Genomic DNA, 15,398 nt, shown 5'->3' with positions numbered 1-15,398 from the left:
CATGAAATTTTACACTGTCACAACAGAGGTATGGCTCCCAACAATCTCCAAAGAGAGTGTATCCTCCAGAAATCAAAACGCCAGTGAAGCAGAGCTGGCAGAAAAAGGAACAAATATGGAACGCAAGGAGGTTAAAAGGAATTGCCATAGTTACGGGAGCAAATAAATATGAGTCAAATGAAACAAGTAGAATTGACAGTAATATCCAAAAATAGGCAAATAAATTGGCTGAACAAGCCGCGAACAATAGTAAGATATAATAATAATAATAATAATAATAATAATAATAATAATAATAATAATAATAATAATGATAAAAGCAACATCCATAAGGCATTAAAATAATAACACAAATCCGATAATCACACAAAACACACACACACACACACACACACACACACACACACACACACACACACACACACGCGCGCGCGCGCGCGCAGAGACCAACTATGCAAAGTAGAATAAATAATATAGTATCAAGACACGTTACGATAAGAACCGTAACAGCATGACAAGAGTCAGTCGATAGCTTATGAGCTTGATCTGAGAGCACAGATCAGATATCTGGGTCGCCGCAATATAGGTCAGGCTCACCCAGTCAACACCATAACTAAACAACAACACACACGCTGCATATATATTCATATCGCACATAAAAGCGATTATGAATCGTACAGCATCAGCTTTAAACCATATTACAGAACTTAAGCTCAAGCCAAATGTCGAAGCTGAAGAGAATATGAAAGGTCTCCAATCAAAAACCACAAAAAAACTCATCACACACACACACGGATCAAATGGAGCAGTGTTACCTTCCGCCCCAAATTAGGAACGAATACATAACAAGCAGACATAAAGAAAAGGAAGGACAATGTAATACGTCTGCAGCAAATAAATAAAATAGTAACATACAGAATCGGGATCTCTTAGCACAGCATAACTGTGGCAAGGAAAGTAAGATAAATGCCTGAAGCTTGAAGGAATATAATCCATAGATTCTAAGTAATCATATACATTGATTCAAAACAGAGAGTCATGCCGGGTAAATTATGAGCCCATTTAAAATACCAGTTAAATGAGATGAGAATCATCGCGCAGCCCAGCGCCTCCACCTTTTTATCCCAAGCCATTATTGTCCCCAGATCAGAGAGCGAATGAATCAAAGATAAGTTAGAAGGAAATGCTTCGGAAATCCTTCATTACATCGGGACGAACTACACGTCAAGTTAGAGAATATTAACCAGTCACATCCGACTGATATATATCATCGTAAAGAATGCGATATTAGAAAGTAAAATACGAAGGTAATTGGGTGTGGCACAACTGTAAGTCACTACGCTGTCCATTTAACCTAGGATCCGGGATATTTTACAGTTTGATAAACAACCTGGGAAGTACGTACAACTTACCACTTATTGCCTTCTAGTTTAAAGCTAATCACAAAAAATTCCTGGTTGGTTTAAATATCTTCCGCTTGAGTTCGGGAGTACGGACGTACTTCACGAGCGTTCTAATTGTTTGTCTACTGTAAGTTTGGGTTTATGTTCTAACATTAGCCCCACCAAAATGACCAACTCAAGCAGGGCCGCAGTGTTACAATTAGCGAAACCATGTGGTTCGGGACAGTAAATTTTAGGTCCACTCCAGCTCAACAATATCTATACGAGCAATATCTTTTTCATATAATTATAATCCGTTATTATATGTTTTCTTTTTCAGGTATTTTATAATTTATCGAAAATTAGTTTACACAAAGTGGAAAGCTTCTCAGTTATACGTATGCTTTTTTACATATGTTGTAAGTTTTGGAAATTAAAAGAACAATTTCAATTTTTGCATTTTATTTTTCCGATTTGAGTTGGATTCACTCTAAGATTTTTAAATTTGAGGTCCATTAACTGACGTAATAACTTCAAAACTCTGAACTCAAAATACACTTTTCGACTTGAAGCCTGTATAAATGGCTTGCATATCACTAAATGCGTTAATATTTTCGCTGAATGAATAATCCGAACTCGTCAGTTTAACGAGCAATACATCGTCCATTTCAATAAACAAAATACCGAACTCTGAGTTACGAAAGACCATTCTTTTTATTTAAATACAGTGGGGTTAATCAGTAATGAAATAATTATTATCAGGACTTTAAAAGACAACAACCGAGCGAGTTGCACCGTGCGGTTAGGGTCGCGCAGCTTTAAGCTTCCAATCGGGGTATAGTGCGTTCGATTCCCACCGACGGCAGCTCTGAAGATGGTTTTCCGTGGTTTTCCTTGTTCACACCAAGCTAATGATGAGGCTGTATCTTAATTTAGGACACGACCGCTACCTTCCCAATCCTAGCTCTATTTCATTTTTCCATCGCCGAAAAACTTCAGTGTGTTAGTGCGACGATAAACAAGTAGGACAAAAAATTGCAGCTATAAATTCAATTTAAGAGGCATGTCCTCGTCACGAGAGTAGAGTATAGATCATATATCTTGGAGAATATAACACAAAGATCCCATTGCTTGGCTGAATGGTCAGCGAACTGCCCTTCGGTTCAGAGGGTCCCAGTTCGGTTCCCAACCGAATCGAGGATTTTCATTGTTTCTGATTAATTCTTGAGCTCGGGGACTGGGTTTTTGTATCTTTTTCAACACTCTCCTATTCATATTCAGAAACACGCAATAGTGATTACATCTCTCCATATAGGACTGGCGGCAGGGAGGGTATCTAGCCGTAAAACAGGACCAATACTAATTATATGCGAGGCAGTTTGCATCCGCAATCCGTCGGGTGTGGTAAAAGTGACGGAAGGAGAGGAATAAATACACAAAGCGCCACTTTAATAATTCTGTGCATATTATGTATGCGTGATGTATTTTATATGGATAGGTCGGGTATGACGTTAAACTGCGTCCGACCGAGTGATCACCGGTATAAGTGGTCTCCCTCTTTTTTTACAAGTTGTTTTACGTCGCATAGCCGCAGATAGGTCTTATGGTGGCGGTGGGTCAGGAAAGGGTTAGAGTGGGAAGGAGGCGACCGTGGCATTAATTAAAGAAAAACCCCAGCATTTGACTGGTGTGAAAATGGGAAACCACGGAAAACCATCTTCAGGGCTGCCGACAGTGAGGTTCGAACCCACTATCTCCCGAATACTGGATATTGGCCGCACTTAAGCGACTGCAGTTATCGAGCTCAGTTCTCCCTCTTTCAAGCGTGGAGGAGGTACAGACCACTCTCTTGTCCTTGGGATGAGAAATCACCCCTAAAGACGGATGAAGGAAGAGGGAATCGACAACGGAATATAATGCAGCAAGCAACGGGAAACCACTGCATTAAGGATCCTCTAGATATCACAAGGAACAGAGGCTCATGTCATGAAACTTGTACTCGTAAAATTTTCCGGATTAGCCCCGCAATCGGATCTCCGGGCGGGGTGTGCTTGTAGAAGCGCTCAATGAAGAAGACGCATTGCAATATGGAACATTCGATCATTTCTACAGTGTGGAAAGCTGGAAAATCTAAAGCTTGAGATTGGAAGGATGATGTAGATGTGTTAGGAATAGCAGAAATGAGGTGACCTAGTAATTGCAATTTGTAGAGTGGAGATTGCATAATAATCCACACGGGAACTATTATGAACAAACCAGGAGATGGAGGATTTGGAGTAGTACTGACGAAGGAACTGGGTCACCGAGTAAAAAGGATACACTCACATAGTGGAAGACTGATTTCAGTAAAATTAGATATTAAACCAAGGGGCACCGTGATCATTCAAGTCTACATGCCAACCACTGCCCACGAACATGAAGAAGTAGAAAAAGTGTACGATGATCTGACAGAATTAATCAAAGGTGTTAAAGGAGTTGAGAATCTGATAATCCTCGGCGACTGGAATGCTGTTATTGGAGAGGGTAAAGATGGAATGGCTGTGGGCCAATTTGGGCTTGGCACACGGAACGTGCGAGGAAACCGTTTATTTGAATCCTGCGCTTACAATCAGCTGGTGGTTGCGAATACACTTTTTCAACACCATGCACGAAGACGTTATACTTCGACAATGCCAGGTGGTGGGAATCGATTTCTAATCGATTACATTTTGGTAAAGCAGCGATTTAAGACACAAGTGAAGGACTGTAGAAGCTGTCGTGGCCCAGGTATTGGTAGCGACCACACCATGGTTTTGAGCGAATGTCAACTAAAACTGAACAAACTGAAAAGAAAGAACAGTTAAAAATGGAATACTGAAGCTCTCAGAGATCAAAACATAGCTATAGATGTTAAGAAGACAGATGAACTTCTGGCAGAAATATCAGCAATAGACTTAGGAAGTATGGAGAATAAGTAGAATGCTTGCCAAGGTTGTGTTCTAACAGCAGCAACAGATGTTGTGGGAAAGCCGAAAGCACAGTACTACAGGAAAGCCTGGATAACTAATGAACTAATTGAGAAGATAGACACAAGAAGAAAGTGTAAGAACTCTGCGATTGAAGAAGGACAACAACAATACAGGAAATTGAGAAACGAAATAAGTCAGCAGGCGAAGGCAGGCAGAGAAAAATTTCTGGAATTGCAATTTGTGGAAGTAGAAGAACTAGTTAAGAACAATAAATTTGAGACAGCGTTTAAGGTAGTCAAAATGTTCTTTGGAGACAAGGATTGGGTGCAATGGACTGAAGACAATGATGGAGAACTGGGGTATGAAGATTCTGAAATTGCCTCAAAATTGAAAGAATACGTCGAATATTTATATGGAGGAAAACAAACATCATGTGAAAAACTAGAAAATGAAGAGCTAGTGGATAAAGAATATGAGGGAGATGAAATACTCATTGATGAATTTAATAAAGCAACGGAAAGGCTGAAAAACGGAAATGCCTCTGGGGTTGATGATATACCAAGAGAGCTGATAAAAGCCACTGGAGACAATGTGAAGAAAGCCCAATTTGATCTGATTTGTTATACGTATAACAAAGGACATATCCCATCGGACTTTAGGAAGTGTATCATAGTGACCATTCCAAAGAAATCATCTGCTAATAGATGTGACCAGCATCCCACACAGTGCCTTGTAACCCATACCTCTAAAATACTTACCAGCATTATCTCGAAACGCATTGAAGGAAAGGTGGAATTGGCATTAACAGAAGATCAATTTGGATTTAGGAAGTGTAGTGGGACTCGAGAAGCAATCATAGCTTTAAGAATGATTGTACATAAACGACTACGAAAAGACCTTGATACATTCATTGGTTTCGCAGACCTGGAGAAAATTGAGTGGAATGAACTATTCATGGTGTTGAAAGAACTGAGTGTCAAGTACAAGGACGGGAAGACAATTTGGAAATTGTATGAAGACGAGACAGCTGTTGTACGATGTGGGTTTCCACAACAGAGGCCATCATTAAGCAAGGAGTTCGGCAAGGTTGTTCGCTCTCACCAATTCTTTTCAAAGCATACATCCAAAAAGCAATAGATGAAGTAAATGATAATTTGCCATTGAATGGATGTCTCAGTATTGAAGGAGAAAGAATTGCCATGCTTCGCATTGCAGATGATATCGCAGTCCTGGGAGAAAATGAAGAGGATCGAATCCACATTCAACAAATATAACATGAAGTTCAACAAAATGAAAACCAAAGTCCTCCTCTGTAGCCGGCTATATGAACTTCCTCGTTGTACTTTAAATGGAGAACAGTTGACAAATGTACAGGAGTTCACTTATCTTGGTAGCAAAATAACAGCATATGGAAGATGTAGAAAATGAATTGTCATCCGCATTAACCGAGCTAAAATAGCGTTCAACAGAAAAGGAAAGTTCTTTACATGCAAAAACGTTAGAAGGAGCCTCCGGAAACGTCTTGGGAAGATAAGTGTGTGGAGCGTTTTCTTGTATTGTAGTGAAACCGGGACTCTTAGCTTGGCTGATAAGAAACGTATAGAAGCCTTTGAAAGATGCTGCTACAGGAAAATACTGAAAATTCCACGGGTGGACAAAATGACTATTGAATAAACGCTGAAAAAGATTGGAGAGAAACCGTGTTTATGGAATATGTTTACTCACCGAAGAGACAATTGTATTGGACATTTCTTGAGGCATGAAAGTCTTCTGCACACAATACTGGAGGGCAGTGTGGAAGGAAAGAACTGTAGAGGTAGACCACGGCTAGGATATATAAAACGAGTCATTCACGATAAGGGTTGTGATAATTACGTGGACTTGAGGAGTCTAGCCACGGACCGGAGTTCATGGAAAGTCGCTACAAACCAATCTTCGGATTGATCACCACGGAAGAAGAAGGCCGATAGTACTAAGAATTATTTGTCTTGATAAACTGGACATCGTCAGTCTTAGAATCTACTTTATGATATTATTACAAACATTTCTTCTAGGAGTACGTGTATATCACAAGTAATTCATAACAAAATACGGACATTTTGAAGAAATGTATTAAGAATGATTTAATTGACGAGTTACTTATCACCACGGATTCTAAAATATGTGGCACTGGGTGTATAGTGAATAGCTTTTAACTTCTGCTACATATTTCGAGAAACGCCGGAATGCTGAAATTTTGTGCTGGAAAGGGTTTACCTGATGGATCAGTAAACCTATTCTCATCAAGCAATTTTGATTGTCAATCGAGTGCTCCGTTTCTCTAACCCGCAGTCCTCAGCATAGAAGAAGAGCTCATCAATCGGTCTACGAGTAATAATTGATGAGCAGAAAATGCAGTACTGACCATTAATTCTGATTTTCGTAATGACTTCCTTAGATGCGATTGTAATGCGAACTTAGTATTTACTCTTAGTGAAGTTGATCACGAAGCTGTGGAAGTGTAACGCACACCGTGGGGCGATTACTTTGTCCGGTCTGCGCATTATTGAAGACTCCATTTGGCCTAGCGCACAACTTCCAGTGCCAACCAATAATCGTTGTCTCTATTTCCCCACTCCCCTTCGTCTGGCACAGCCGTGTTATAACTACATCTTTACTGCTCGAGGAGGAATGAACGTCTAGCCAGATCATCTTAAGGACCAGGCTCGTCAGGTACTTCAACTACAATGGGGCGAGCATACGGAGGGAAAAATTTAAGACACGAACTCATTCACTAATAACCGTTTTGATTACCTTGCATTTGTTACATTGCTTACCCCATCCAGCCTTAATCTGCTCGCTTGACATTAAAGATTTCATTTTGAGACACTCAGTAAGAAAATATCGCTATAAGACCGCTCAAACTCTGATCTCAAAGATCATTTCTTGTTAATTTGAACAGAAAAAATACCTCTGAGGTTTAAACATTGTACTTAAAAATACATTGAGTAAATCATTAAACGAAGTTTACAATTAGCAAAATGCTCAATACTTGACAAGACATCCAGTAAATAACTGCATTCAAATGAATTCGCTACTTCGTAGGTGTCGTTCAGATGTAAACAGGCATTTGGGAGGTAGTAGGTGTGTGTTTCATTGTTAACAGCGCTGAAGATGCTTTTCCTTGCTTTCTGGAAGTGTACCTTTATTATGACCTAGGCCTTTACTTTTCCAGCGTCGTCGAAAAACTGACTTACAAGGGAACTTTTTCTACTGGTCCAGAGATATTTCAACGAAAGTTGGGTAAATTATTAATTGCCATATCCTAAATTCACAGGTACTAACCATTTTGTCCGAAACTTAACGGTAGTGTCATAATTAATTGTTAAAAAATATCTTGGTGGCACGGGCACTTTAGCTGATGATGTAGAACGACCTCGTGTATGCACTCTAAAAATATAGGCTGCCGATGGCCCTAGTTTGAAGTTGCATGCAACACTTTCTACAAAAAATAATATTTTAACATCTCGGAAAGTATTTCACACCCTATAAATATAGCTTGCGAACAAATATAATAAATTAATGTATCGAAATATCAAAATTTTAATACTTTTGTGTCGCTTACAGTGGAGCTAAAATATTTTGTAGAATCCATCCATCCATCCATCCATCCATCCATCCATCCATCCATCCATCCATCCATCCATCCATCCATCCATCCATCCATCCATCCATCCATCCATCCATCCATCCATCCATCCATCCATCCATCCATCCATCCATCCATCCATCCATCCATCCATCCATCCATCCATCCATCCATCCATCCATCCATCCATCCATCCATCCATCCATCCATCCATCCATCCATCCATCCATCCATCCATCCATCCATCCATCCATCCATCCATCCATCCATCCATCCATCCATCCATCCATCCATCCATCCATCCATCCATCCATCCATCCATCCATCCATCCATCCATCCATCCATCCATCCATCCATCCATCCATCCATCCATCCATCCATCCATCCATCCATCCATCCATCCATCCATCCATCCATCCATCCATCCATCCATCCATCCATCCATCCATCCATCCATCCATCCATCCATCCATCCATCCATCCATCCATCCATCCATCCATCCATCCATCCATCCATCCATCCATCCATCCATCCATCCATCCATCCATCCATCCATCCATCCATCCATCCATCCATCCATCCATCCATCCATCCATCCATCCATCCATCCATCCATCCATCCATCCATCCATCCATCCATCCATCCATCCATCCATCCATCCATCCATCCATCCATCCATCCATCCATCCATCCATCCATCCATCCATCCATCCATCCATCCATCCATCCATCCATCCATCCATCCATCCATCCATCCATCCATCCATCCATCCATCCATCCATCCATCCATCCATCCATCCATCCATCCATCCATCCATCCATCCATCCATCCATCCATCCATCCATCCATCCATCCATCCATCCATCCATCCATCCATCCATCCATCCATCCATCCATCCATCCATCCATCCATCCATCCATCCATCCATCCATCCATCCATCCATCCATCCATCCATCCATCCATCCATCCATCCATCCATCCATCCATCCATCCATCCATCCATCCATCCATCCATCCATCCATCCATCCATCCATCCATCCATCCATCCATCCATCCATCCATCCATCCATCCATCCATCCATCCATCCATCCATCCATCCATCCATCCATCCATCCATCCATCCATCCATCCATCCATCCATCCATCCATCCATCCATCCATCCATCCATCCATCCATCCATCCATCCATCCATCCATCCATCCATCCATCCATCCATCCATCCATCCATCCATCCATCCATCCATCCATCCATCCATCCATCCATCCATCCATCCATCCATCCATCCATCCATCCATCCATCCATCCATCCATCCATCCATCCATCCATCCATCCATCCATCCATCCATCCATCCATCCATCCATCCATCCATCCATCCATCCATCCATCCATCCATCCATCCATCCATCCATCCATCCATCCATCCATCCATCCATCCATCCATCCATCCATCCATCCATCCATCCATCCATCCATCCATCCATCCATCCATCCATCCATCCATCCATCCATCCATCCATCCATCCATCCATCCATCCATCCATCCATCCATCCATCCATCCATCCATCCATCCATCCATCCATCCATCCATCCATCCATCCATCCATCCATCCATCCATCCATCCATCCATCCATCCATCCATCCATCCATCCATCCATCCATCCATCCATCCATCCATCCATCCATCCATCCATCCATCCATCCATCCATCCATCCATCCATCCATCCATCCATCCATCCATCCATCCATCCATCCATCCATCCATCCATCCATCCATCCATCCATCCATCCATCCATCCATCCATCCATCCATCCATCCATCCATCCATCCATCCATCCATCCATCCATCCATCCATCCATCCATCCATCCATCCATCCATCCATCCATCCATCCATCCATCCATCCATCCATCCATCCATCCATCCATCCATCCATCCATCCATCCATCCATCCATCCATCCATCCATCCATCCATCCATCCATCCATCCATCCATCCATCCATCCATCCATCCATCCATCCATCCATCCATCCATCCATCCATCCATCCATCCATCCATCCATCCATCCATCCATCCATCCATCCATCCATCCATCCATCCATCCATCCATCCATCCATCCATCCATCCATCCATCCATCCATCCATCCATCCATCCATCCATCCATCCATCCATCCATCCATCCATCCATCCATCCATCCATCCATCCATCCATCCATCCATCCATCCATCCATCCATCCATCCATCCATCCATCCATCCATCCATCCATCCATCCATCCATCCATCCATCCATCCATCCATCCATCCATCCATCCATCCATCCATCCATCCATCCATCCATCCATCCATCCATCCATCCATCCATCCATCCATCCATCCATCCATCCATCCATCCATCCATCCATCCATCCATCCATCCATCCATCCATCCATCCATCCATCCATCCATCCATCCATCCATCCATCCATCCATCCATCCATCCATCCATCCATCCATCCATCCATCCATCCATCCATCCATCCATCCATCCATCCATCCATCCATCCATCCATCCATCCATCCATCCATCCATCCATCCATCCATCCATCCATCCATCCATCCATCCATCCATCCATCCATCCATCCATCCATCCATCCATCCATCCATCCATCCATCCATCCATCCATCCATCCATCCATCCATCCATCCATCCATCCATCCATCCATCCATCCATCCATCCATCCATCCATCCATCCATCCATCCATCCATCCATCCATCCATCCATCCATCCATCCATCCATCCATCCATCCATCCATCCATCCATCCATCCATCCATCCATCCATCCATCCATCCATCCATCCATCCATCCATCCATCCATCCATCCATCCATCCATCCATCCATCCATCCATCCATCCATCCATCCATCCATCCATCCATCCATCCATCCATCCATCCATCCATCCATCCATCCATCCATCCATCCATCCATCCATCCATCCATCCATCCATCCATCCATCCATCCATCCATCCATCCATCCATCCATCCATCCATCCATCCATCCATCCATCCATCCATCCATCCATCCATCCATCCATCCATCCATCCATCCATCCATCCATCCATCCATCCATCCATCCATCCATCCATCCATCCATCCATCCATCCATCCATCCATCCATCCATCCATCCATCCATCCATCCATCCATCCATCCATCCATCCATCCATCCATCCATCCATCCATCCATCCATCCATCCATCCATCCATCCATCCATCCATCCATCCATCCATCCATCCATCCATCCATCCATCCATCCATCCATCCATCCATCCATCCATCCATCCATCCATCCATCCATCCATCCATCCATCCATCCATCCATCCATCCATCCATCCATCCATCCATCCATCCATCCATCCATCCATCCATCCATCCATCCATCCATCCATCCATCCATCCATCCATCCATCCATCCATCCATCCATCCATCCATCCATCCATCCATCCATCCATCCATCCATCCATCCATCCATCCATCCATCCATCCATCCATCCATCCATCCATCCATCCATCCATCCATCCATCCATCCATCCATCCATCCATCCATCCATCCATCCATCCATCCATCCATCCATCCATCCATCCATCCATCCATCCATCCATCCATCCATCCATCCATCCATCCATCCATCCATCCATCCATCCATCCATCCATCCATCCATCCATCCATCCATCCATCCATCCATCCATCCATCCATCCATCCATCCATCCATCCATCCATCCATCCATCCATCCATCCATCCATCCATCCATCCATCCATCCATCCATCCATCCATCCATCCATCCATCCATCCATCCATCCATCCATCCATCCATCCATCCATCCATCCATCCATCCATCCATCCATCCATCCATCCATCCATCCATCCATCCATCCATCCATCCATCCATCCATCCATCCATCCATCCATCCATCCATCCATCCATCCATCCATCCATCCATCCATCCATCCATCCATCCATCCATCCATCCATCCATCCATCCATCCATCCATCCATCCATCCATCCATCCATCCATCCATCCATCCATCCATCCATCCATCCATCCATCCATCCATCCATCCATCCATCCATCCATCCACACTGATCTGCATTTAGGGCAGTCACCCCGGTGGCACATTCCTTATCTGTTGCTTTCCTAGCCTACTCTTAATTGATAGCAAAGAATTTGGAAATTTACTAAACATCTCCTTGGTAAGTTATTCCAATCTTCAACTCCTCCTCCTCCTATACACGAATATTTGCCCCAATTTGTCCTCGTGAATTTCAACTTTATCTTCATATTGTGATCATTCCTACTTTTAAAAACACCACTCAGACTTATTCGTCTACTAATGTCATTCCACGCCATCTCTCCACTGACAGCTCGGAACATACCACTTAGTAGAACAGCTTGTCTCCTTTCTCCCAAGTCTTCCCAGCCCGAACTCTGTAACATTTTCGTAACGCTACTCTTTTGTCGGATATCATCCAGAACAAATCGAGCTGCTTTTCTTTGGATTATTTCCAGTTCTCGAATAAACTAATCCTGCTGAGAATCCCACACACTGGAACCATACTCTAGTTAATTCTTTATTATCATATACAAACGTAAAAGGTATTAATATAATGCCCTTATTAGTACAAACGAGGAAACTGCCGAAATGTTTGAAATCATGCATTTCATGTTGTGACAGTCAGTGTAACAACAAAGGCGGGCAATGATATCCTGAAGACTTAATTATTGGTCATCCTATCAATTTTCGTTGCAATCGCTGTGAAAATTTCCCTTGTTAGTGCGATGCAGGACAGAGATTGGTTGGAAAGGAAGAGATCACGGCCCTAACCGAGAATTTTCCTCGTGTAAAAATCGGAAATCATGGAAAACCATCTTCAGGGCTGCCGACAGTGGGGTTCGAACATTCCATCTCCCGAAACAAGCTCACTGATCAGTGAACAAAAACTCAGGGTGAAACTGTTCGGTGAAAACAACATTTTATTCTATATTGCGCTAATGGACACATTTGAAGACACTGTAATAATCAAGAGAGAGTGTTTAGAAGATAACTTCTATTAAACTTATCGTCATTTTTGGCAAAGAACTTCGAAAATGCTGGCCTATTTCCCCCTTGCGTCTCCCATATTTCATTACACTTATGTTGTGGCGAGTAGCCTCCGTGGCTTAGGCGGTAGCGCGCCGGTCTCTCACCACTAGGTTTCGTGGTTCATATTCCGGTCACTCCATGTGCGATTTGTGCTGGACAAAGCGGAGGCGGGACAGGATTTCCTTGTCATCTTTCATTCCAGCAACACTCTCCAATTTCATTTCATTTCATTTCATTTCATATCTCCTGTCATTCATAATAATAATTGCCCGAGAGGAGTGCGACAGGGTTCGGCAGCCGGCACAATTCCTATCCTCGCCGCAAATTGGGGGCTTCATTCATTCCATCCCTGACCCGGACAATGACTGGAAAAAAGGTTGTAGGTTTTTTATTCTGTGGCAACCACAAGGCTCCAGTTGAGTCTGGAATATTGCTTCTACTTTTAAGCTATGGCTCTAGTGCCATGGGGTTTGGGGATTGGTTTTTGGTTTCTCCCTTTCATGATCCTCCTGCGACTAACGCTGTGAGGGACATGTAATTTCCTTCTTTTTTTTCCCCTTGAACCATGATGGAACAAAAAAACAAGCTTGTGGTTCGTTCAGTACATTAAGGGCCGTGGCTCGCCAAAGGTATGATTGCCCTGAAAAATGGTCTACAAGTAATGGAATGTCACGTTGTGAGCTCGACAATATCTACTTGGCCTTCTTTAACGTATCCTTTGCCTCTAACATCAGACGCTTATCAGCTGATCTCACGAAATATAGTGAACCCAGGCCGCCATGTAAGAGGAAGAAGACCTCTGTCCCTCTGCCATGGGCTTGACAAAACTACTGCAAACAGTACACTGTCTAGCGATATATACTATTTGTCTAGTAGATCGGACCTTGTACTGCATATACGAAATATATATTTTGTGCAAGGGGTAATCAAAATATTTTCGTTCGACGGACGTACAGCCTTGAAACAGGATGCCAATCAGGCAAAATCGCCTTGAGCATTGAATCACTCATCCCACCGACGCACAAGGTTGAAGATCCCCGTGTGGAAAAACTCCGTGTCCTGCTGCGTGAAGAAGTCCGCAACCGCCTGCTGCACATTCTCGTCCGACGGGAAGTGTTGATCCTTTAGTGCCTTTCTGAGGGTACCGAAGGCGTGACATTCGCATGGGTCCGCCCTAATCGCCTCATCCACCGCCCGCTTGTTGTTGTCCGTAATTGATGACGCTGGCTTCCCAGATCGACCGGTATCTTGTGTCGAAACGCGACCCGCACGAAACTTGGTGCACCATTCCACAATAGTGGTTTTTACAGACATGATGCCTCCGGGGGTGGCAGCTAATCACGCTAACCACTACACCACAGAGGCGGACAATGTGGTAATGTAAGGAATAAATATGTAGTTATGAAAATACAAGGTCATCGGCCCCTCTTAAATAAGTTTTACGTACATGTGGTAATAATCCTACAATCCTGAACAAATATATTAACACACAATCAACTAGCAACTAGCATTTGTACCCGTTCTTCCAACGGGAATTTGCAATGGATTATGTTCCCTTCATGAATTTATGCGATGTTATTTGGACCAGTTCATACGTTTAATACAGCATGTTAAAATTATGTCTTTTTAAGAAAGCACGCGGCAGTAACGTGAAGTAATGTGAAGTACGAATTTGTTGTATGGCACAGTTTCTGGTCCGAAGTTGTGAGAAATTCTTCCTGCTTCTGAATTAAATACCGTTTGTGGCGTGACACTGTGACTGAAGGCTCACGAAACACATAGTTGATTATACGTCCCTTGTTATCTGATCTATCGAAAAGAGTGAAATGACTATTTTGTTCTTACCTTGAGCTGACATGCACGAAGTGTCCCACGGTACTTGGACTGAAAGTCCACTATTCGTAAGCATCTCCGTTATTATCCGTCGTATAGGGCATAAGTGAACGGAAAATACATATTCTTAAAAGTTTGTTATATGCAATTTTTTGATAGATCAAATGTTTACGAAGATATTTAACCCGTAGGTTAGACAGTGAAATAAATTTACACAACTTATACCGATGGGTCCCAGGGACCCGAGAGCAAATTTATCTTTTTTTTATTGAAAAGCATAGCTTTACGGATACTTTCTACAATTTCAGGAGTTATAACACTCAATCTGGAATGAAAATATAGATTTTACATTTTCTTCTCTTTTCACATTTTTTATTTAATCAATTTTTTCTTTACATATTCATTTTGAAAACCGTGCCCATAAAAATTCACTTCCTGGAGTCATTT

Source organism: Anabrus simplex, chromosome 3, assembly GCF_040414725.1.
Source record: "Anabrus simplex isolate iqAnaSimp1 chromosome 3, ASM4041472v1, whole genome shotgun sequence".
Taxonomy (NCBI): Eukaryota; Metazoa; Arthropoda; class Insecta; order Orthoptera; family Tettigoniidae; genus Anabrus; species Anabrus simplex.
Note: the sequence above shows the minus strand (reverse complement) of the source record.